The 24997-nt window shown below is 39.3% G+C and overlaps 1 long non-coding RNA gene across 1 annotated transcript in view; it reads left to right on the top strand.

Moving 5' to 3' along the window:
• Positions 1 to 23131, top strand: part of LOC124966288 (uncharacterized) — a 54536-nt gene extending 31405 nt beyond the window's left edge. The window contains exons 3-5 of the long non-coding RNA XR_007105321.1: positions 16300 to 16382; positions 17754 to 17866; positions 18426 to 23131. This is a non-coding gene — a long non-coding RNA (uncharacterized LOC124966288). The remainder of the gene's footprint in view (positions 1 to 16299; positions 16383 to 17753; positions 17867 to 18425) is intronic.
• Positions 23132 to 24997: the final 1866 nt, after the last annotated feature.

Genomic DNA, 24997 nt, shown 5'->3' with positions numbered 1-24997 from the left:
CCACTGAAGAGACCCGGGGGTATCTTTGTTCTTCAGTTGACCATGAATGTGTGAATTTATTTATTTATTTATTTGTGGTGCTGGGGATCGAACCCAGGGCTTTGTGCTTGCAAGGCAAGCACCCTACCAACTGAGCTATCTCCCCAGCAGCCCGTGAATTTAGTTTTGAGCTCTCTATTCTATTCCCTTGCTCTGTGGGTCTGTTTTTGTGACAGTACCACGTTCTTTCGACTACTGTCCCTTTGTCGTGGATTTTGAGATCAGGTAGTGTGACGCCTCCAGCTGTGTTCTTTTTGCTTGACTTTGTTTTTTGCTATTGGGGAAGATCTCAGAATTTTCCTCTCGATTTTAAGGGCTGGTACACAGCACTAACATTATTCTGGGCAACTTGAGCATAGAAATCTGGAAGAAGATGGAAGCAGGAGAGGATAGAGCAGCGGGTGACTTTCAGCTCTCTGTAATCTTTCCAAACTGATAATCTTTTTGACTTCCTTATTTCAGAAGTGTCCTGCTTTAAGTCATCAGGCTTACAATTAACAACAACAACAACAACAACAACAACAATTTCATTGGGGCATAATATGTAATAAAATGGACCTACTTTTTTTTTGTGTACAGATCTACAGGTATTGTCAGGCATGGTGGCGCACACTTGTGATCCCAGCGATTTAGGAGGCTGAAGCAGGAGGATCATGAGTTCAAAGTCAGCCTCAGAAACTGAGTGAGGCCCTGTCTCAAAATAAAAAATAAAAGGATGTGGCTCAGTGGTTAAGCACCCCTGAGTTCAATGCTTGGTACCAACAAAACAAAACAAAATAAAACAAAATCAAAAACAGCCCCCCACCCCCACTCCCGCAAATCCTCAGACGTGTAAGTATTGAGAAATGTGTATGCTTTGGTGTTTAGTGCTACCACACTGCCTATGGACAATTCCTTTATCACTCCAAAAGGTCTAGTCATGCTCCATGATCTGCTTTGTGCCACTGAAAATCAGAGTTACCATTTCTAGTCCTCTTTAAAGAGAGTCACACAGTAAGTAGTCTTACTTTTGTGCCTGGCTTCTTTCTGTCGGCATAAAGTTTTGAGATTCATTCAGGTCATATGCAATAAGTTTTATGCCGACTAGTTTACATTGTCTGGATATACCATAATTTGTTTATTAGTTTATCTGTTGGTAGATATGTATTTTGTTTTTGTGGTTGTTGTTTTACAGGTAAAGCTATCATCACTAACATCCCCTGATCAAGATTTGTATCGACATATACTTTCATTTCTCTTAAATGTATACTTGAGAGTGGAATTACTCAGTCCCATGAAAATAAACAAGTTTTTTTTTTTTTTTTTTGGTACTGAGACTAGAACCCAGGGATGCTCTACCACTGAGTTACATCTCCAGCCCTTGTTATTTTTAAAATTTTTTTATTTTTTGCAGTACTGGGGATTGAACCCAGGGCCCTGTGCTTGCAAGGCAAGCACTTTACCAACTGAGCTATCTTCCCAGCCCCCTTGTTATTTTTTATTTGAAGTCAGGGTCTCACTAAGCGGCTGATGCTGATCTTGAACTTGCCGTCCTGCCTCAGTCTTGGGGATTACAGGGGTGTGCCACTGTGCTGGAATGACAACGAATATTTTTTAAAGAAAATGTCAAATTGTTTTTCAAAGTGATTTTACCATTCTACATCCCTGTTAGCCATGTATGAGAGTTCCAGTTGCTCTCTGGATGTTTTCTGACATTGTCAGTCTTTTTAATATCTCTTTTTTATTTTTTTCCTCATTTGCTTTTAATTTGCATTTTTCTGATGATGAATAATGTCAAACACCTTTTCATGTACTTAATTGCCCCTATACAAATCTTTTGTGGAGTGTCTGTTCACAGGTTTTGCTAATTTTTTTTTTTTTTGGTACAGGGGATTGAACTCAGGGTGCACTCAACCACTAAGCCACATCCCCAGCCCTATTTTATAGTTTATTTAGAGACAGGGTCTCATTGAGTTGCTTAGCACCTCTCTGTTGCCCAGACTGGCTTTGAACTTGCCATTCTCCTGCCTCAGCCTCCCAAGCTGCTCGGATTATAGGCATGTGCCACCATGCCTGGCTACTCTAATTTTTATTGGTGTATATTAATTTATACAAAACAGTGGGTTTCATGGTGGTATATTGAGAAAGTGTATAATATAGTTTGATAAATTTCATCCCCAATACCTCTCCTTACCCTTTGCACCTTCCTCTCTTATCCCCTTCATTTATACTAACGATCTCCCGCCTACATTCATGATGGTCTTTTTTTTTTTTTTTTTTCTTTTTTCTGTATATGAGAGAAAACATATGATATTTGCTTTTCTGAGCCTGGTTTATTTCACCTAGCAGAATGTTCTCTAGCTCCACTGATTTTCCAGAAAATGACACAATTTCTTTTTTTTTTATTACTGAGTAATTTTCCCTTTTTATATATACCACATTTCATTTATTCCTTCTTCTGTCAATGGACACCGAGGCTGATTCCATAACTTGGCTATTGTGAATTGTGCAGCTGTAAACATGGGTATGCGTATATCTCTAAAGTATGCTGACTTTAATCCTCTGGGATAAATGTCAAGGAGTTGTATAACAGAGTCAAATGATAGTTCGGTTTTTAGCTTTCTTCTAGGAACCTTCAGTATCAATTCTCATAGTGGCTGTACTATTTTATTATTCCCACCAACAGTATTTTTTTTTCTTTAATGTGGTGCTGGGGATCAAACCCAGTGCCTCACATGTGCTAAGCAAACACTCTACCACTGAGCCACAACCCCAACAGTAGGTAAGGGCTCTTTTCTCCTGCATCCTTACCAGTGTTTAATTTTTTCCGTATTCTTGGTGATTGCCATTCTGACTGGGGTGAGATGCAATTTCAATGTAGTTTTGATCTGCAGTTCCCTGATGGCTAAAGATGATGAGCATGTTTTTTCATATTATGGTCATTTGTATCTCTTTTGAGAAGTTTTCTTTCAGTTTCAGTTCATGAAACAGAACTCAAAACTTCCTGCCCACTTATTGAATGGGTTATCTGTTTTTGATTGTTGAATTTTTTTGAGTTTTCATATATTCTGGATATAAATTCTCTGTTGGAAGATAGCTGGTAAAGATTTTCTGCTGCTCTGCAGGTGCTCTCTTCACTCTTAATTGTTTTCTTTGCTGTGTAGAAGCTTTTTAATTTGATGCTATCTCATTTATTAATTCTTGCTATTATTTCCTGGTTTTGCTCATTTATATTGGATGTTATCTCCTTAATATCGAGTTGTAAGAATTTTTATTAAATATAAGTACACAACTACTTTTTTACTTTTATTATGAATCTTTTCTCTAATTTTGTGATTTGTTCTTTCATTTTCTTAATATAGTTGGAATAAAATAGCAGGAATTTTAATTTTACTTATTTTATTTTATTTTTTGCAGTATTGGCAGTTGAACCTAGGATTTCACACATGCTGGGCAAGCACTCTATACCTGATCTATATACCTGCCCCTTCTAAAAATTTAATTTGGGGCAAGGTCTCACTAAGTTCCCTGGCTGGCCTTGAACTTGTGATCCTTCTGCCTCAGCCTCCCCAGTAGCTGGAATTACAGATGTGTATTACCACATCTGGCTAGAAGTTTGTAATTTTGATGAAGTCCAATTTATCAATTTTTTATTTTATGGTTTGTGCTTTTGTGTTCTATTCAATTTTCTTGTTTACTCCAAAATCTGTTTTCTTTGAAAACTTGTATAAGTTAATTTTTACGTATGGGTTTATCATTCGTTTTGGTAATTTTTTTGTTTGTTTTGGTGCTTGGGATTGAACTCACAGCCTGGAGCATGCTATGCATGTGCTCCACCACTGAGCTACACCCTCAGCTACATGTTAGGTTAATCTTTTTGAGCAGGATGAGGCCAAGGTCGAGGTTCATCCTGTTCCCCCAACACCCTGTTCATATGATATGATATGCAGTTGTTCCATATTGAAGCGACTGTCCTCTGTCCACTGAACTACCTTGATACCTTTGCCAGAAGTCAATTGACCATATATGTGTGAGGGTGTATTTATGGATTTTCTGTTCTTTTTTTTTTTTTTTTTTTTGGGGGGGGGGTGCTGGGGATCGAACCCAGGGCCTTGTGCTTACAAGGAAAGCACTCTACCGACTGAGCCATCTCCCCAGCCCCCCTGATTTTCTGTTCTTTTTCATTAGTCTATATGTCTATCCTTAGGCCATTATGACATTACCTTGATTACTGAAGTTCTGCAGTTGAGTCTTGAATTTGAGTACTGAAAGCTTCCAAGTTTCTTCTTTGTTTTTCTTTTTGAAGGGGAGAATGGGGATAGTAGGAGCTTGCTATTTTTTTAATATATATTTTTTAGTTGTCAATGGATCTTTTATTTATTTTATGGGGTGCTGAGTACTGAACCCAGGGCCTCACACACACCAGGCAAGTCACTGAGCCACGACTCCAGCTCCCCAAGTTTATTCTTTTAAAAGCTTGTTTTGATGATTCTAGGTATTTTCCATTTCCATATAAATTATAGAATAAGTTTGCATGTATTTTCTGTTCTTTGTTTTTTTGGGTGGTCCCAGAGATTAAACCCAGGGGTGCTTAAATATTGAGCTACATCCCTAGCCTTTTTATTTATTTCTTTATTTTATTTTGAGACAGGGTCTTGCTAACTTGCTTAGGGCCTTGCTATGTTGCTGGGGCTGGCTTTGAACTTGTGATCCTTCTGCCTCAGCCTTCTGAGCTGTTAGGATTATAGGCATGTGCCACCATGACTTGTTGCTCACATTTTTGATTTTCCTAAAAAAGTTAATTGTTATAATATGTCAGGATTTGACTGGGTCACCAGGTTTGGTGGCACATGCCTGTAATCCCAGCTACTTAGGAGGCTAAGGCAGGAGGATTGCCAGTTCAAGGTCAGCCTGGGCAACTTAATGAGAACCTGTCTCAAAATTTTACAAAGGGATGGGGATATGGCTTAGTGGTAGAGTGCTTGCCTAGAATCTGGGGGACCGTAGGTTTAATCTCCAGCATTGCAAACAAATGAACAAACAAAAATAAGAACAAAAAGTCCAAAAACTAACAAGTGTTGAGGGGATGTGGAGAAATGAGAACCTTTGTGTACTCTTGGTAGGAATGTGAAATGGTACAATAACGATGGAAAAAACAGTATGGTGGTTCTTCAGAAAATTAAAAGCAGAACTACCATATTATCCAGAAGTTTGAGTTTTGTGTTTTCCACTTAGAGAATGAAGTGAAAAAGAAAAAAGATCATATCAATTGATGCAGAAAAAGCATCTATGAATAGATATTTGTATATCATGTTCATAACAGCATTACTCACAATAGTCACGAGATGGAAGCAGCCCAAATGGACACCAGTGGATGAATGAATAAGAAGACGTGGTATGTGGTATGGAATATCATTCAGCTTAAAAAGTAATAATTCTGATATGTTGCAACATGGATGACCCTTGATGGCATAATGCTTAGAGAAATTAACTAGTTCCAGAAAGACAGATGGTTTATCATTCCACTTAAAGGAGTTGTCTGAAATGGTTACTTTTTACAGGAACACCATACTGTTTTACATAGTAACTGTACCATTACTGTTCTACCAACAGTACAAAAGTGTTCTAATTTTTCCAAAGTCTCACCAGTACTCTATTATTTTTTGCTTTATTTATTTATTTTTTATTCTTTTAAAATATACATGACGTAGAGTGTATTTTGATATATATATACATACATGGAGTATACCTTCCCATTCTTTATTTTTGGTATTCTTTTAAAAAAATTTGTTCTTTTTAGTTGTACATGATAGTAGAGTGTATTTTGACATATCGTACACACATGGAGTATAATTTCCCATTCTTGTGCCATTCCTAATCTTTTGAGGAATGTCCATGCTCATTCCCATAGTGCTTGCACTGACTTACAATTCCATAAACAGTGTAAAAGTGTTCCTCTACTTGCAATTCTCTTCAGCATTTATTATTGCTTGTATTCTTGGTGGTTGTCATTCTATCTGGAGTGAGAAGAAATTTCATTGTAGTTTTGATTTGCATCGCCCTCATTAACTAAAGATGTTGAACAGTTTTTCGTATATTTGTTCGCCATTTGTATTTCTTCTTTTGAGAAGTGTCTGTTTAGTTAATTTGTCCATTTATTGATGGGTTATTGGGTTTTTTGGTGGTAAGTTTTCTGGGTTCTTTGTATTCTGGATATTAATCTTCTGTCAGAAGAGTAGCAACACAACATCTTAGAATCTCTGGGACACTACAAAGGTAGTGCTGAGTGGAAAGTTCATTGCACTGAGCTTGTTCATTAAAAGAATAGAAATCACCAAATAAATGACCTAGCATTACATCTCAAAGTCCTAAGAAAAGAAGAGCAAATCAACACCAAAAACAGTAGAAGACAGGAAATAATTAAAATCAGAGACAAAAATCAATAAAATTGAAACAAATAAATTAAAAAAACAAAATGTTGGTTCTTTGAAAAAGTAAATAAAATTGATAAACACTTAGCCAAGCTAATGATGAGAAGGACAGAAAAAACTCAAATTGTTAAAATTTGTGATGAAAAGGAGGAAATATCACAATGGACACTAGTGAAATACAGACAACCAGAAACTATTTTGAAAATTTATACTCCAATAAAATAGAAAATCTTAAAGACATCGACAAATTTCTAGATACATATGACCTACCCAAACCCAAACTGAAACAGGAGGACATACACAATTTAAACAGATCAATTTCAAGCAATGAAATTGAAGATTCCATCAAAAACCTGCCAATCAAGAAAACACCCAGGACCAGATGGATTCTCAGCTGAGTTCTCTAAGACCTTCAAAGAAAAACTAACGCCAATCCTCTTCAAATTATTCCATGAAATGGAAAAGGAGGAAACTCTTCCCAATTCATTCTATGAAGCTAGTATCACTCTGATACCAAAACCAAAGACACATCAAGGAAAGAAAACTTCAGAACAATATCCCTGATGAAGAACATAGATGCAAAATTTCTTAATAAAATACTGGCAAATTGCATACAAAACATATTAAAAAGATAGTACACCGCGATCAAGTGGGGTTCATCCCAGAGATGCAAGGTTGGTTCAACATATGGAAATCAGTAAATGTAATTCATCACATCTGGAGACTTAATTATAAGAATCACATGATGATCTCAATAGATGCAGAAAAAGCATTTGACAAAATACAGCAACCATTCATGTTCAAAGTACTAGAAAAACTAGTGATAGTGGGAATGTACCTAAACATTATAAAAGCTATATGTAAAACCCAGGGCCAACACCATTCTAAATGGTATTCCTTCTGAAAACTGGAACGAAACAAGGAGTCCCTCTTTCACCACTTCTATTCAACATAATCCTTGAAACTCCAGTCAGAGCAATTAGCAAATGAAAGAAATTAAAGGGATACAAATAGGAAAAGAAGAACTCAAACTACCCCTATTTGCTGAGGATATGATTCTTTATTTAGAAGACCCAAAATACTTCACCAGAAAACTTCCAGAACTCATAAATAAATTCAGAAAGTTAGCAGGATATAAAATTAACATCCATAAATCAATTGTTTTCTTATAGACCAATGATGTATCAGCTGAAAGAGAAATTAGGAAAACTATTCCATTCACAATAGCCTGAAAAGAAAATACTGGGAATCAAAAGAGGTGAAAGACATCTGCAATGAAAACGAAAGAACACTAAAGAAAGAAATTGAAGAAGACCTTAGAAGATGGAAAGAACTTCCATGTTCTTGGATAGGCAGAAGTAATATTGTCAAAATGGCCATACTACCAAAAGTACTATACAAATTCAATACAATTCCTATTAAAACTCCAATGACATTCTTCATAGAAATAGAAAAAGCAGTCATGACATTCATTTGGAAAAATAAGAGGCCCTGAATAACCAATGCAATCCTTAGTGAGAAAAGTGAAGCAGGAGGCATCATAATACCAGACCTTAAATTATACTACAGAGCTATAGTAACAAAAACAGCATGGCATTGGCATCAAAACAGACATAGAGACCGATGCTACAGAATAGAAGACACAGAGACAAATCCACATAACTACAGTTATCTCACACTAGACAAAATGCCATGAACATACATTAGAGAAAAGATAGCCTCTTCAATAAATGGTGCTGGGAAAACTGGATATCCACATGTTAGTAGAATTTTGTAATTACACCCCTATCTCTCACCCTGTACAAAACTCAACTCAAAGTGAATCAAGGGCATAGGCCTTAGACCAAAGACCTTGCACCTACTAGAAGAAAATATAGGCCCAACCTCTATCATGTCAGCTTAGGAACTGACTTCCTTCACAAGACTCCTAAAGGGCAAGAAGCAAAAGCAAGAATAAATAAATGGGATGATGTCAAACTAAAAACTTCTTCACACAAAGGAAATAATCAAGAACATGAATAGAGAACCTACAGAATGGGGACTGGGGATATGGCTCAGTTAGTAGAGTGCTTGCCTCACATGCGTAAGGCCCTGGCTTCAATCCCCAGCACCACACACACACAAAAAAAGGTAGAGAATCGATAGGATGGGAGAAAATCTTTGCCACCCTCACCTCAGATAGAGCATTTATCTTTAGGAAATACAATGAACTCAAAAAACAACAGCAAAAACAAAACAAACAAACAAACAAAACCAAAACCAAAACAAATAACCCAGTCTATAATTGGGCAAAGGAATTGAACAGGCACTTCACAGAAGAAATACGAATGATCAACAAATATATGAAAAAGTGTTCAACATCTCTAGAAATAAGAGAAATGCAAATTAAAACCATGCTGGGGTTTCATCTCGCTTCAGTCAGATGGCAATTATCAATAATACAAGTAGCAATAAATGTTGGCGAGGATATGGGGGAAGGGGTACACTCATACACTGCTGGTGGGATGGCAAGTTGGTGCAACCACTCTGGAAAGCAGTATGGAGATCCCTTATAAAACTTGGAATGGGGCTGGGGAGATAGCTCAGTCGGTAGAGTGCTTGCCTTGTAAGCACAAGGCCCTGGGTTCAATCCCCAGCACCCCCCCCAAAAAAAAAAAAAAAAAAAAGAGTGAACAGGGCCAAGTGGCAGCTGCTGTTAGCTTTCTTTTTTTGTTTTTATTGTAAACAAATGGGATACATTTTGTTTCTCTGTTTGTACATGGCGTAAAGGCATACCATTTGTGTAATCATAAATTTACATAGGGTAATGTTGTTTGATTCATTCTGTTATTTTTTCCCTTCCCCCCACCCCTCCCACCCCTCTTTTCCCTCTATACAGTCCTTCCTTCCTCCATTCTTGCCCCCCTCCCTAACCCTAACTCTAACCCTAACACTAACCCCTCCCACCCCCCCATTATGTGTCATCATCCACTTATTAGCGAGATCATTCGTCCTTTGGTTTTTTGAGATTGGCTTATCTCACTTAGCATGATATTCTCCATTTCATCCGTTTGCCTGCAAATGCCATAATTTTATCATTCTTTATGGCTGAGTAATATTCCATTATATATATATATACCACAGTTTCTTTATCCATTCATCAATTGAAGGACATCTAGGTTGGTTCCACAATCTGGCTATTGTGAACTGAGCAGCTATGAACATTGATGTGGCTGTATCTCTGTAGTATGCTGATTTTAAGTCCTTTGGGTATAGGCCAAGGAGTGGGATAGCTGGATCAAATGGTGGTTCCATTCCAAGTTTTCTAAGGAGTCTCCACACTGCTTTCCAGAGTGGCTGCACTAATTTGCAGCCCCACCAGCAATGTATGAGTGTACCTTTCTCCCCACATCCTCGCCAACACCTATTGTTGCTTGTATTCTTGATAATCGCCATTCTAATTGGGGTGAGATGGAATCTTAGGGTAGTTTTGATTTGCATTTCTCTTATTACTAGAGATGTTGAACATTTTTCCATATGTTTGTTGATTGCTTGTAGATCTTCTTCTGTGAAGTGTCTATTCATTTCCTTAGCCCATTTGTCGATTGGATTATTTGCATTCTTGGTGTAGAGTTTTTTGAGTTCTTTATAGATTCTGGAGATTAGTGCTCTATCTGAAGTATGATTGGCAAAGATTTTCTCCCACTCTGTAGGCTCTTTATTCGCATTGCTGATAGTTTCCTTTGCTGAGAGAAAGCTATTTAGTTTGAATCTATCCCAGTTATTGATTCTTGCTTTTATTTCTTGTGCTATGGGAGTCCTGTTGAGGAAGTCTGGTCCTAAGCCGACATGTTGAAGCTCTGGACCTACTTTTTCTTCTATAAGATGCAAGGTCTCTGGTCTGATTCCGAGGTCCTTAATCCATTTTGAGTTTAGTTTCGTGCATGGTGAGAGATATGGGTTTAGTTTCATTCTGTTGCATATGGATTTCCAATTCTCCCAGCACCATTTGTTGAAGAGGCTATCTTTTCTCCATTGCATATTTTTGGCCCCTTTGTCTAGTATGAGAAAATTGTATTTATTTGGGTTTGTGTCCGTGTCCTCTATTCTGTATCATTGATCCACCTTTCTATTTTGGTACCAATACCATGCCGTTTTTGTTACTATTGCTTTGTAGTAGAGTTGAAGATCTGGTATTGCGATACCCCCTGCTTCACTCTTTCTGCCAAGGATTGCTTTAGCTATTCTGGGTTTTTTATTCTTCCAGATGAATTTCATAATTGCTTGCTCTATTTCTGTAAGGTACATCATTGGGATTTTAATTGGAATTGCATTGAATCTGTATAGCACTTTTGGTAGTATGGCCATTTTGACAATATTAATTCTTCCTATCCAAGAACATGGGAGAGCTTTCCATCTTCTAAGGTTTTCTTTAATTTCTTTCTTTAGTGTTCTGTAGTTCTCATTGTAGAGGTCTTTCACCTCTTTTGTGAGATTGATTCCCAAGTATTTTATTTTTTTTGAGGCTATTGTGAATGGGGTAGTTTTCCTAATTTCTCTTTCTGAAGATTCATCACTTATGTATAAAAATGCCTTAGATTTATGTGCATTGATCTTATATCCTGCTACTTTACTGAATTCACTTATGAGAGCTAAAAGTTTTCTGGTGGAATTTCCTGGTTCCTCTAAGTATACAATCATATCATCAGCAAATAGGGATAGTTTGAGTTCTTCTTTTCCTATTCGTATCCCTTTAATTTCTTTGGTCTGTCTAATTGCTCTGGCTAGAGTTTCAAGGACGATATTGAAAAGAAGTGGTGAAAGAGGGCATCCCTGCCTTGTTCCAGTTTTTAGGGCGAATGCTTTCAGTTTTTCACTGTTTAGAATGATATTAGCCATGGGCTTAGCATAGATGGCCTTTACAATGTTAAGGAATGTTCCCACTATCCCTATTTTTTCTAGTGTTTTGAGCATGAAGGGGCGCTGTATTTTATCAAATGCTTTTTCTGCATCTATCAAAATAATCATGTGATTCTTGACTTTAAGTCTATTGATGTGGTGAATGACATTTATTGATTTCCTGATGTTGAACCAACCTTGCATCCCTGGGATGAAACCCACTGGATCATTGTGCACTATCTTTTTAATATATTTTTGTATGCGATTTGCTAAAATTTTGTTTAGAATTTTTGCGTCGATGTTCATTAAGGATATTGGTCTGAAATATTTTCTTTCCTCAATGTGTCTCTGTCTGGTTTAGGTATCAGGGTAATATTGCCTTCTTTAAGTTTTGAAGAGTATAAGAAGGATTGGTGTTAGCTCTTTTTTAGTTGCTAGAATTCAGCAGTGAAACCATATTTTCAAGAGATTGTTTACATCACTTTCTTAAAACCTTTTTTATTTCTGTAGAACTGGTTGTAATGTCTTCACTTTTTGCATGTGATTTTAATAATTTGAATCTTCTCTTTTTTCTCAATCTAGCTAAAGATTGTCAATTTTGTTGATCTTTTTTGAAAAACAAACTTGTGGTTTCATTGATTTTATTGCTTTTCTTTTCTTTTTTTATTGGTTCTTTTTAGTTATAGATGACAGCAGAATCCATCTTGATATAATCATACAGCATGGACTCTATCTTAACCTAGTTAGAGTCCCATTATTTGTGTGTGTGTGTGTGTGTGTGTGTGTGTGTGTTGCTGAGGACCAAACCCAGGGCCTCATGCATGCTAGGCAAACAAACAATCTGCCACTAAACCATATCCCTAGCCCTAGAGTCCCATTCTTATGAATATGTGGTATATGTACATGATAGAGTATTACTCAGCCATAAAGAAGAATGACGTTATGATATTTGCCAGTAAATGGATGGATCTGGAGGCCATCATGTTAAGTGAAATAAGCCATTCCCCAAAACCCAAAGTTAAATGTTTTCTCTGATAGGTGGAAGGTAACCCACAATAAGGGAAAGAGGTGAAGGGAATAATAGAAGTGCAGATCTTTTTTGTTTTTCTGTTTCATATTTATGTTCCATATCTGTTATAATCCTTTTTTTTTTTTTTTTTTGGTGCTGGGAATCGAACCCAGGGCCTTGTGCTTACAAGGCAAGCACTCTACTGACTGAGCTATCTCCCCAGCCCCCTGATGTAATCTCTATTGTTTCCTTTTGTATTTAGTTTGTGCTTTTCTGGTTTATTAATGTTCAAAGTTCAGTTGTTAATTTGAATTTTTTTTTTTTTTTGTCCTGCAAATTGAACCCAGTGCTTCACAAATGCCAGGCAAACAGCCCTCTACCTCTGAGCTAGATCCTCAGCCCTTCTTATTTTATTCTGGGACAGCTCTCACTAAGTTGTCCAGGATGGCCCCAAACTTGTGTTCACACTTGCCTCAGTCTCCTGAGTAGCTGGGATTACAGGTTTCTTTCTGTTCCTTTAAATTCTTCTTTTCCTTTCTTCAGAGATTGAACCTGGAGTACTTTACCACAGAGCTACATGCTCAGCCTTTTTTATTTTTTATTTTGAGACAGGGTCTTGCTGTGTTGCTAAGTCTCTTGGTAATTTGCTGAGGCTGACCTTGGACTTTGTAATTCCTCCTGCCTCATCCTCCTGAGTCGCCAGAATGACAGTCATGTGTCACTGGACCCAGGCTGGCTTCTTTCCACACTGCATTTACAGCTATACATTTCCTCCTTAGTACCACTTTTGCTACGTCTCAAAAGCATTGGTAAGTTGTGTTTCATTTTCTTTTGTATCAAGATACTCTCTCTCTCTCTCTCTCTTCTTTTTTTGGTGTCAAGATATTTTCTAATTTACCTGTGATTTCCTCTTTAGCCCATTGTTGTTTAAAAGTGTATTGTTCAAATTACACTTTTGTCCATTTGTACTGAGAACACCACAGAATGAACTATCCAAAGTCCATTAATTTTAATATGTTTTGGTTTGTAAGCAAACTGTAGTAATTTCTTGCACAATTTTGGAAATTAAATGTCTAAGAGTTTGTGTATCTGCTTCTAGAGACAGCATATAAATAAAAATTTCATTCACAAACAAAAAAATTAAGTTTTGTGAATTTTCCATTTTTTCATTTGCTATTGATTTGTCTCATTCCATTGTGCCCAATAAAGGTAGTTGGCATGATGTCAATGTTTTACAATTTAAGACAACTTCTCCTCCTCCTTATCCTTATTCTTATTCTTCTCTCTCTCTCTCTCTCTCTCTCTCTCTCTCTTTTGCCTAGCAAATGTTTTCTCCCAGAAAGTCTTTCAACTAAACTTGAGGGAAAAAAAAATACATATATATATATATATATATATGCTGTTGTTGAGTAGAGTTTTCTATATATGACTATTAGGTCTAATTGGTTTATAATTTTGTTCAAGTCCTCTGTTTCCCCATTGATCCGTCAGTCTTATCCATTACTTAGAGTGGTGTATTGTGGTCTCTTATTGTTATTGTAGAAATGTCTTCCTCTTCCTTCAATTCTGTTAGTGTTTGCTTCATGGTTTTTGAGCTCTATGTTGGGTAACTGTCAAATCTTTTTGGTGAACTGACCCCACTTATCAATATATAGTGTCCTTATTTGTTTCTTGTAACAATTTTAAAGTCTACTTGTCTGCTATTACTATAGCCATGTATCACTTTATGACAGGAATACATTCTGAGAAACGCATTGTTAGGCAAAATTTTTTTTTCATTTTGCAGGTATTGTAGCGTATGCTTATACAAATTAAAATGGCTGCAATGTCACTAGGTAATATAATTGTATGGATCACTGCTGAGTATACATATGGTTCATTGTTGTCATTATGTGCTGCATGACTGTATAGACTTGTGCATGCTCCCTCCCTCTCTCTTTTTCTCTCCTTCGCTTATTCTCTTCTGTGGTTCTAGAGATTGAACCCAGGGCTTTATGCTTGCTAGGTTAGTGCTCTACCACTAAGCCACATCCTCAGTAGCTGCTTTCTTTTGGTTATTATTTCATGGTTTAACTTTTTCTGTCCTTTTACATTTAGACTTAGATTTCTTAGATTCAGTTCCTTAGATTTAAAGTGAATCTCAAACATCATATAGCCAGATCAAGTCTTAAGAACAATTATTATTTTTTCTTTTTCCTTTTTCCTTTTTTGTGTGTGTGTGATTACAGACATGTGCCACTGTGCTCAGCTTGTGCTTTAACAAATTAAGCATTTTGAATATAATTGCAAGATCTCTTTTTTAACTTGCATGTTTGTTACTTCTCTCTCTCTCCCCACCCCCCACACATATACATATAAAACATTTCTAGGTCAGTTTCTCTTGACTGAGTTTTCTTATTTTGGCTCACATTTTCTTGTTTCTACACATGTCTAGTATTTTTTTTTTCTTTTTTCTTTTTTTTGGTGCTGAGGATTGAACCCAGGAGCACTTAAACACTAAGTTACCTCCCCAGCCCTTTTTATTTTTTATTTTGAGACAGGGTCTCATTAAGTTGCTTAGGTACTCAATAAGCTGCTGAGGCTGGTTTGAACTTGGGATCCTCCTGCCTCAGCCACCCCACCTGCTGGGATTACAGGTATGTGCCACCACACTTGGCTTCTCTTTAATAATCTATTCCACAAATTTAGCTACTTTAGTCTCCCCAAACTCCAGTCTCCATTTCTTCCATTCAGCAATGCTCCCTGTTCTCCTTCCCTGGGCCTCTAGAAATTCACTCCAGGAAGAAAGCTGGGGCAATCATGGAGTTCACCTTGCTTTCTTCCCCCTCTCAGAGATCTCAATCTTTTGATGCCTTTTGCACAGTATCTGGAATTATTTGATTTCATATTTTTTTTAAATTTCATTTTATTAAATTCATTTCTATTGTAAACAAATGGGATACATCTTTTTTCTCTGTTTGTACATGAAGTAGAAGCATACCATTTGTGTAATCATACATTTACCTAGGGTAATAGTTTTTGATTCATTCTGTTATTTTTTTTCATATTTTTTAAAATTTTCTAATTGTTATGGTGAGAGGGTAAGTTCAGACTGTTGCTCTCTCATTGCTGAAAGTGGAAATGGGCCTGGTATTTTAGAAACTGTTTTGTTTTGTTTCTATGACCACCCCTCAGGTGGTCTTTACCATTTCCTTCCTGACTGTTACTAACAGCCACTTTCTTTTACTCTACTGCCCTATAGATCCATGTTCATTTGTGTCCTGTTTTTCCCTCATTTTATTTGGTTACTGCCTTGCTCAAAAACATTTAGAGGCCCCTGGAGTGAACACACGTTGCCTTTTCTGCTATTTTGTCCCTTCCTTTGGGAGTTGTTCTACCCCATTCTATTTTAATGGAGATGTCAGCCTCTATCCTTCATCCCAGTTCTACCCACTCCACCCTGGGTAGCCTAACTTGGTGACCAGTTGTGGGGATAGATTGTATCAAACATAGTCTTCTCTAGTACTGACGTGGGCATCAAGGAAAGAGGCTGGGGGTTAAGCTGGGAGGATGTGAGTTTGGAACCATCGCGAACCATCTTTCTCTGCTCAGTATAGAAAAGTTCACATTATAGAACAAAGACTAAAGTGAAGAAAGACAAAGAGATAGAGATAGAAAAAAAAAAAAAAAAAGAGAGAGAATAACATTGATAAATCCCTCAGTTCACCTGTACGTGAAACCAGCAAAATGCCACACGTCACGGTTCTTTGAGCTAATTAATTACCATTTTTCTTACTCTAACTTGGGCTGGGGTTCTCTTAACTTATGTCTGAGAGAATTTAAGTTAAGAGAGTTCTGTTGGATTTTGTAATAAAGCAGGGCTTTAGAAAAGTTACTCACTAATCCCAGATTTTCCTACTTTTGGTTCTTTGTACTGACATTCCTACCGGATGCATCACTCTGTGATTATCATGCTCCTCCAAGCACTGTGGAAAGAACTCCAGCTCCTGAGCCAGAGATGCCTGGATTGGAAGCTTTTGCTGCCTCTAAGCTGTGTGATCTGAAGGGTCAGTGCCTATGTTCTCCTTCTTTCCCACTAAAGAGGGGAAGATGTAGGAAGCCCCGCAGTACCAGCGAGCATTAGGCTTAAACATAAATTGCGGAAAATCCAAGATGAGAATACTTTGGACAAGGTAAAAGTTCATTGCTTCTCATCTAAGTTAAGTCTGGAGGTAAACAATCCAGGCTTCACAAAGCCAGTGGGGAGCCTCTTGTACTGTTTTCTTCACTCTGCTAACATATGGCTTCCATTCTAAAAGTTATTCCCTCTTTCCTGAAGTCACCAGGATGTATCATGCAGTATCTGTTATACCCACCCAAGTACATGGAGATATGGTTACAGAATTAGATGGGCATTTTTCTGGGTTGGAAAATTTCTCCTCAGAAGGAAACTTTCTACAGGGTATGGTGGCATATGCAGGCAATCCCAGCTACTATGGAGTCTGAGACAGGAGGATCCCAACTTCAAAGCCAGCCTGGGCAACTTAGGGAAATCCTGTTTCAATATACAAATAAAAATAGGCTAGGGATGTAGCTCAGTGATCTACTCACTTAACTGGCAGGTTCAAGGTCCTTTTCTCAATCCTCATGCTGGAAAAAAAAAAACAAAAAAAAAAAGAAGCTTCATTCCTGTTGTTTCACCTTAGTTAGCAGAATTTGCCTAGGTAGAAAGCGGTGTGCTCTTTGAAGAGATATGACAAATGACCACGCGAGAGTAGCATATAAATTGTAACTTTATCAGCTGGGAAAGACAGTGCTTTGCTTAAAATGATAAGCTTAGACATGTTTGTGGGATGGGGAGGAAAGCTAAATGATTTAGGCACTCTAGGAATATGGGAAACAAAAAGCCACACAGTTACCTAGAATCTCTAGGGTCCCCTTTTCACCATCTGCCACGAGTCTCTCTATTCCTCTGACACCCCTTTATGGCCTCTCAGGTCCCATACCTCTACTCTTCCTAGCCACTTATTTCTTTTCAACCTATTTAGTTCCTACTTCCTCCAATATATCTTCTTATCAGAGCAAGAGGTGTCTTCTGTAAATATAATTTTCATTATATATTGGTAACTTGAGGTTTTGTCTTACATCCTGGCTGCTGTGTTTTTGTCACTAGGATCCATCTCTTTAGGAGCCATGACCCCCAGGATCATGGAATAATGTGATTTAAGAGATCAGAACAGAGATCACTTGATAGTTAGACTCTGATATAGTTTGGATTTGAAGCAGAGGGCTCAAAGGCTTGGTCCTCAGCTTAGTGCTACTGGGAGGTGATGGAACCTTTAGAAAGAGGGGCCTATTAGAGGGAAGTTAGGTCACTGGGAGCATGTCCTTGAAGGGGATATTGGGATTCTGGCCTCTTCCTCTCTCTTTGCTTCTAGGCTGCCATCATGGGAGCAGCTTGCTCCACCATGTGCTCCCCACCTTGATATCTTGCCTGTTGACAGGTTCAAAAGCAACAGGGCCAACCATTCAGATGGAAACCTCCAGAACTGTGAGCCAAAATAAATATTTTCTTTTTTAAAATTGATTTTCTCAGGTGTTTTGTTACAGTATCAGAAGGATGATCGACACAGACTCTCAGGAGATTTTATTGATATTCAATAAGCACTCTATCTTTGGAATTAAGTCAGGCTGTAGGTCCTACCTGAACCTTAGAGACAGAATGGGCTAAGCTATTGATAATAAACAATGCTGAAAATGTTAGCTTGACACAACAAACATGTATATATATATTTTTCCATGCCAAGTTGGCAGTGCCGACTGGTAAGGGAATCTTTCCCACACAGACTCTTAGGGAACCAGAGTCTTCGCCATTCTGGAGCTGCCACACCTTGCACAGAGGGTCCTCTGTATACCTGAGGCTGAAGAGAGCATATCCATCCCGGGAGTTAGTTCTCCCCTAATCATAGTATGAGTTTCTTGAGGCCCAGAAGTGTCTTATATTTATCATTTTATTTATTCTCTCAGAAATCTGAGTGAAAGATGGTATTGAGGGGAAGCTTAGCTAAGAACCCAAGAATACCTAAATTCTGTTCACTGTTTTCTTCCAGAACCCGGAGGGAAAGAAACGATGGCCAGTGGGAAGCCGACACTTGACTCCAAAGGCAGAGGATTCTGGCGAGTTGGAATGAATTTAAAAGCCTTTAAACTCATTCTTCCGTGGAAATGTAGTGGAATATGGGTCTTGTTTTGCTTATGTGGTCCCTCCATGTCAAGACTTGAGGCTCAGTTCTTGAAGAAGAAAGATTTATCCACTTTACCCCTCCCAGAGCCAGAGGACTCTTTAATCAGGTAGTCGAACCGAGAAAAAGAGAGCTAGTTTCGGTGCCTGGCACCGGTGACCTCAACACGCGCCAGGGCTGGCGCCACGTGGGCAGGAGGGGGGAGGGGTGACTGGGGATGTTCCATCCGGGACTCAGCCTTGGCCTCCTTACTCCATCTCCGCCTCTGCACAGACCTCCCAAACCAGGTGCCTCCTCCTTCAGCCCGGTCGACATTCACCACTCTGACGGATATGGTGACATTCCCCATCCCTGGACAAGTGAGGAGGAGGACAGGGAGAAGAAAGAAAAGTGGTCTTAAATATTTTTCCTTCAAGGCAATGTATTAATTCGTTAAAATTAATGAATTTAAAATGTTTTTATTGAGCTTCTCCTATGGGCCATACCGTCCTCACAGTCACTGCACCAGGACTGGGGCAAATGGTAAATATCTAATGACATAAGAGGCCCCAGTTTTTAACTACTGTTATTAATGCTGCATATTTTCAGTATTAAGTGCACTTGGCTGCCACTCACTAGGGTTCTCAGGTCACAATGTTGATGATGATGACGAGGACGACAGCAGGCGGGTATTGCACATTCTGTGTCTGCTGTGTAGCAGGGGTCATGTTAAATGCAATGGACCCCTTAATTCTCACAAGTCAGAGTGCCAAGCTACTACTCTCCATTTTGCAGGTAATCTGACTGGGGTTCAGAGACATAAGTTTGTTGACTTAAAGACACACAGAGCTGGGCGTGGTGGTACATACTTGTAATCCCAGAAACTGGATGGGAGGATCACAAGTTCGAGGTCAGCCTAGGTAACTTAGTGAAACCCTGTCTCAAAATAAAAACTTAGGCAACTTAGCAAAACCCTGTCTCAAAATAAAAAATAAAAGGGGTTGGGGATGTAGCTCAGGGGTAGAGCACTCTTGGCATCAATACCCACTACCCCCTCACCCCCAACAAATTTAAAAGAAAGAAGATACACAGAAAGTAACAGGCAGAACCAGTTCTGTCTGGGCTCATAGTTCCAGTTCCTTCCCTGCCTCCTTGAGGAAAAGCAATGGTCTAAATTTGTCTCAAAGAGAGTTGCACTTCAACTTTCAATAATAATAATTTTTTAAAAAAATATTGTTTTAGTTGTCAACTGATCTTACTTTATGTATTTATATGCAGTGCTGAGATTCAAATCCAGTGCCTCATTCATGCTAGGCAAGTGTGCTACCCCTGAGCTATAGCTCCAGTCCTCAATAATAATAATTTAATAATAATTACAAATCTTACTCATTCTAATACTAATAAAGTGCATACTTTCCATGTTCCAGGTGCTGTTCTCAGCACTTTGCATATTTTTTATAAATGAGTCCTTATAACAGCACTTTGAGACTGGTGCTGTTACTATTCCCATTGTGCAGATGAAGCAACTGAGGTTGACATGGGAAAGAGGTCAGGACAATGAGGTAGAGGTGGATTTGAGCTCTGCCCTAACTTATGTGTTGTGTGAACTTGGTCAGTTACTTTAATCCCTAGGAACCTCATTTGTCTCATCTGTGGAATGGAATAATTACTGTGCTCTCTCTCTCTGAGCTATTGTAAGGACTGATGCCAAGGAATTGTGAGGGAGTGCTGTAAACCCTAAGATGCTGTACTAGTCTGTTTTCTGTTCCCATAATAAAATATTTGAGGCAATTCAACCTTATTAAAAAAAGAGGTTTATTTAGCTCACAGTTTTGGGAATTCAAGAGCTTGGCACCAACCCAAATTGACTTTGGTGAGGACCTTGTGGTGAATGGCGGCTGTCAGGAGTGTGATTAGATGGAAGAAATGACATCTTGAAGACCAGAAAGCCAGAGAGGCTGGAATCCCACAATTCCTCCCAAGGGCGTGCTACCACAGACCTAAGGGCCTCACACCAGGCTGAACCTCTTAAAGGGTCAAGCTTCCAACACAGGAACCACTGGGGACAAATAGCATCCAAATCACAGCAGATCCCTTATTTGAGACAGCTCTGGATCATTTGGCTGCTTTCATTGGAAGGAACTGAAGCTTGCAATGAAGCCACAGTGAGGTTTTACTACGAGGATGCATGTGTTAAAATGGAGACCAGAATCAGACTTGGTTCCAAGAGCTACTGAAGCGTCAGACTGAGGCACAGTTCAGGGACTAGAAGAGCTTTCTACTCACTGGGTTATTTTAAGCCCTCAGTAGGAGTTTGCAGATATGCCATTTTAAGGTAATATAACATCTCCTAATATTTGCTTTGTCATTCCTCCTATTACTGACACCCTTCCTGCTTCTGTGCCCTACTCTCCCACGTATCTTTCTCTGCCTGGTTATTCCTGCTTCTGCATAACTTCTGTTCACTTACAGCCTTCAGAATTAGGCTTTCTTCACCAAATATTCCAGGTCTAATTCCTGAGAGGTAGAATCCAACAAGCTCCAAGGGCTCCACTTTCTCTTTTTTAGTGAAACTTTTCCCACCAGACCAGCTCACAGGTCAATGTCCACCTCTGATTCAATTACCTGTAGCTGGAGGACATGGCTGTGGCTACACTAAGTGCTGTCTTTGATCACTCACTCACACGAAAGCCTGCATGTTGTGAGGGTGCTCAAGCAACGCTTTTGGGAGGTCCAGGTGGTGAGAAACCTGTGCCTCCTGCCCACAGCCAGCACCAACTTTCCAGGCTTCAGAGAACACCTTGGAAGCAAGTCCTCTAGTCCCTCAGTCAAGCCTTCGGTTGGTTTATCTCCAGTGGACATCTTGACTGTAACCTTACGAGAGACCCTGATCAAAAATTGCCAGTTAAGCTGCTCCTGAATTCCTGACTATCAGGAACTGTGAGAGATAATAAAAAGTTTATTGTTTCTTCAGGCCAGTAAATTTCACAGGAATTTGTCGTGTGGCAATAGATAAATAATGCTCAGTGGGTTTTGAGGAAAATAAGCATACACTTGCAAGACGCCAGTGGAAGCATTGTAAGATCTTCAAGCAAGGGGAGGTTAGTCTCCTAGATATAGGAGGAGATACTGCTCCTTCCTACGAAAAAGAGGCTCAGAAAGACAAGGGTTTACGATCCTCAGTTCGTCTGGGTTCACCCAGATATCCTATTTCAAGTGCAGAGTGCCCCTCCTTCCCAATCAGGGCCTTAGTTTTAACACATGGGACTTGGTGAATTGGAGGATTCAACAAGTCGTCATTTAGCCACTCATACAGTTTAATTCAGGTTTTCCTACGAATCTGGTTTTGGTTGCGAGAGAAACTACAGCTACAAGAAATAATAATTTATTTAGGGCTGCCATCAAAACTTCCTGGTTCTCCGATCATGACTTTAGCTGAATATTTAGAGCTCTGAGTTTATCATTTTTAAAATCTTTTCAGTGCAATTAGAGGCAACCACCTCACTGTATGATCCTTGGAGTCATCGCTACTACTTTAACAGTCAAGGGCAGCAGCCAACTTGGGCCCAACGGAACTGTTTCCGCAGGGACTCCATCATGACCAGTTACAGGTGATGATGTGATTCATCAAGATGCCCCTGCCCACGACTGGTTACTATTACTCACATCTCCTTCCTCAGGGCTCCATCACTGCCTTCAAAGCCAAAGGACATACCCAAACCGGTCCCGTAATTCTATCTTTGAGGATCAATTTCCAGAGGTTAAAAAAAATCACATGAATTTTCTTATATTAAATATTAAATTATCCTTTTGAAAGGAACTTAAAGAGTTGGACACAGTGGGGCTTGCCTGTAATCCCAGCGACTTGGGAGGCTAAGGCAGGAGGAGCTCTCAGGTCAATTTGAGACCAGCTTAGAGAGGCCCTAAGCAACTTAGAAAGACCCTGCCTCAAAATAAAATATAAAAAGGGTTGGGATGTAGCTCAGTGGTAAAGCATTCCTGGGTTCAATACTCAGTACCCCCCACAACCCCCCCCAAAAAAAAGACCTAAAAGGCAAAAAGGGGATGTTAAGGTATCAAAAGGTAGTAACTGCAGAAAGCATACATTACTCTTGGAGGCTTATTAAGCAAAGTTAAGAAGGTAGAGTTATTGGAACCTAGACTCCTGGAGGAGGGCCTCTGTGGAACTGGAACTCAGAACTCAGAGAAGAGAGTCCTGCCAGCTGATGTGACATGGTGGATCTGAATGGATGAGCAGGATGCAATGAGGTTATTTCAGGGAATGTTGGGAGGGGCTGGAAAGTGGGTCCGACTATCGCTGCTGGAATGAAGGGCTACTACTGGTGTGACGCCAACAGGAAACAGCAAAACAGGACGAGTGCTCTACCGGAAGCCCCTAACAGCAAGTCAACTGGCAAGGGAGATAGTAGTTTGCAGAGACTCAGTCCTACGTCCCAGGCAAGGTGTGGCAGGGTGATTTGCTGTTAAGAAACACTTGTTTGGTTCCACAATCTGGCTATTGTGAACTGAGCAGCTATGAACATTGATGTGGCTAGATGTCCTTCAATTGATGAATGGATAAAGAAAATGTTGTATATATATATATACAATGGAATATTACTCAGCCATAAAGAACGATAAAATTATGGCATTTGCAGGCAAATGGATGAAACTGGAGAATATCATGCTAAGTGAGATAAGCCAATCTCAAAAAACCAAAGGAAGAATGATATCGCTAATAAGTGGATGATGACACATAATGGGGGGTGGGAAGGGTTAGTGTTGGGGTTGGAGTTGGGTTTAGGGAGGGGGCAGGAATGGAGGAAGGAAGGACTGTATAGATGGAGGGGAAGGGTAGGAGGGGAGGGGGGAAGGGAAAAAATGGCAGAATGAATCAAACAACATTACCCTATGTAAATTTATGATTACACAAATGGTATGCCTTTACGCCATGTACAGACAGAGAAACAACATGTATCCCATTTGTTTACAATAAAAAAAAAAAAAAAAAAAAGAAACACTCGTTTGACCTGAATACTGGCCTCTGACGGTCATGGTGTCTGTTAGCCCTGATTGGGATGTTGAACTACCAGGATAACCCCACGAAGACGGAATTTTACTTTGTATGGTGGTTTCCTTAAAACTTTGCCTGAAAGCCAAGGGCAAGGGTATAGAAGAGACTCCAGGCTATTTTATTTCCTTGTTCTCCCCTCCAATGACCTTCTCTACCATCTTCCTGCTTCCATCACTGCTCTGCAGACAATGCAAACTCAGGTAAGGGCAGGGGTAGGGCACCCGGTTGCTGACTGCCTACACACACACTTGAACCAGTACCCACCCCAATTAGAGCCCAGGACTGCACTGCACAGGACCATCTTTGTGCTTTTAAGTAGCATTAACAGACTCCCTTTCTTTTTTTAGCACTTAAACTTCCTTTTCTCATTAGCACGGGTCTTTTAGATGGGGAGGAAGGGGCAGGAGAGCTAATTAGAGAACCTGGATGACTTTGCCTCCTCCCTACAACCTTTCCCAAACATCTGCCCCGCCTGCCAGAGGAAGCCAGAGCCTGCTGCTAGCCGACTTTCTCTTTTGAGAAACTATCAAAAAGCATTTGCAAATAACTGTGATTGCCTCCAAAATGAAGGAAAGAAGCACATTTTCCAATTACAGCCTGGGCGATTGCTCTGGCTTGTTTAATTAATGGAGTGTGCATCTGTTTGCTGAGGCCCTTTTGAATGTGTTTTCTGGAGTTCCTTAATTAGTTACAAAAAGCTGCAGGTGTACTGGCAGGGGAGAACAGCAGAGCTGGGACGTCTTCCAGAAGAGAGAATCTTTTTTAATGTAAATATTTAGTCATATGATGATGAGGTTCATTTTAAAGTTCTCTTTCCTATTTGGTTTGCGTGTGGTGGTGTTGGAAGATATATTCAAGCTTCATTTGGATTGTTGACAAAATAAATTGAAATGGAAGAGACCAATTTTCATTATGACAGACACTTATATGCAGTTAGACCATTACCAGAATGACAAGTTATTCTCATGTTGTCACTGTGAGACTGCTGCCTAGTTTTTCAGGCAAAAATGCTTGCACAGGAGATGAGATGTTGCATGCTAATTCTATAGATGGAATTGCAATGTGATGCATGTTATGTGGAGGGAGCCGTGTGGGGAGCCAGAGAGGTTTTTTCCTTCTGACAAGTGAAGATTGTCCCGACAATGTGATTGTGTCAGGAAACTATCCTCCTTGTAAAGGTTCATGAAAAATTGGGGATGTTGCCTCTCACCGCAGTAATTATCACCTCTGGATTTGAGAGATGATGTTACCCCCTGAAAGATGTTCAAGGGTGAGATTAAAGAGGCTGGATGATTGAATGTGTGGGTGCTAGAGGGTGGGGAGGTGCCCTCTGACCTCTGAGAGAGGGGTGGGCAAGCTGAGGTCCTACGGGTCAGATTTGACCCAC

The sequence above is a fragment of the Sciurus carolinensis genome, chromosome 16 (genome assembly GCF_902686445.1).
Source record: "Sciurus carolinensis chromosome 16, mSciCar1.2, whole genome shotgun sequence".
In the NCBI taxonomy this organism is placed as follows: Eukaryota; Metazoa; Chordata; class Mammalia; order Rodentia; family Sciuridae; genus Sciurus; species Sciurus carolinensis.
This window is presented reverse-complemented; position numbering and strand designations above follow the sequence as displayed.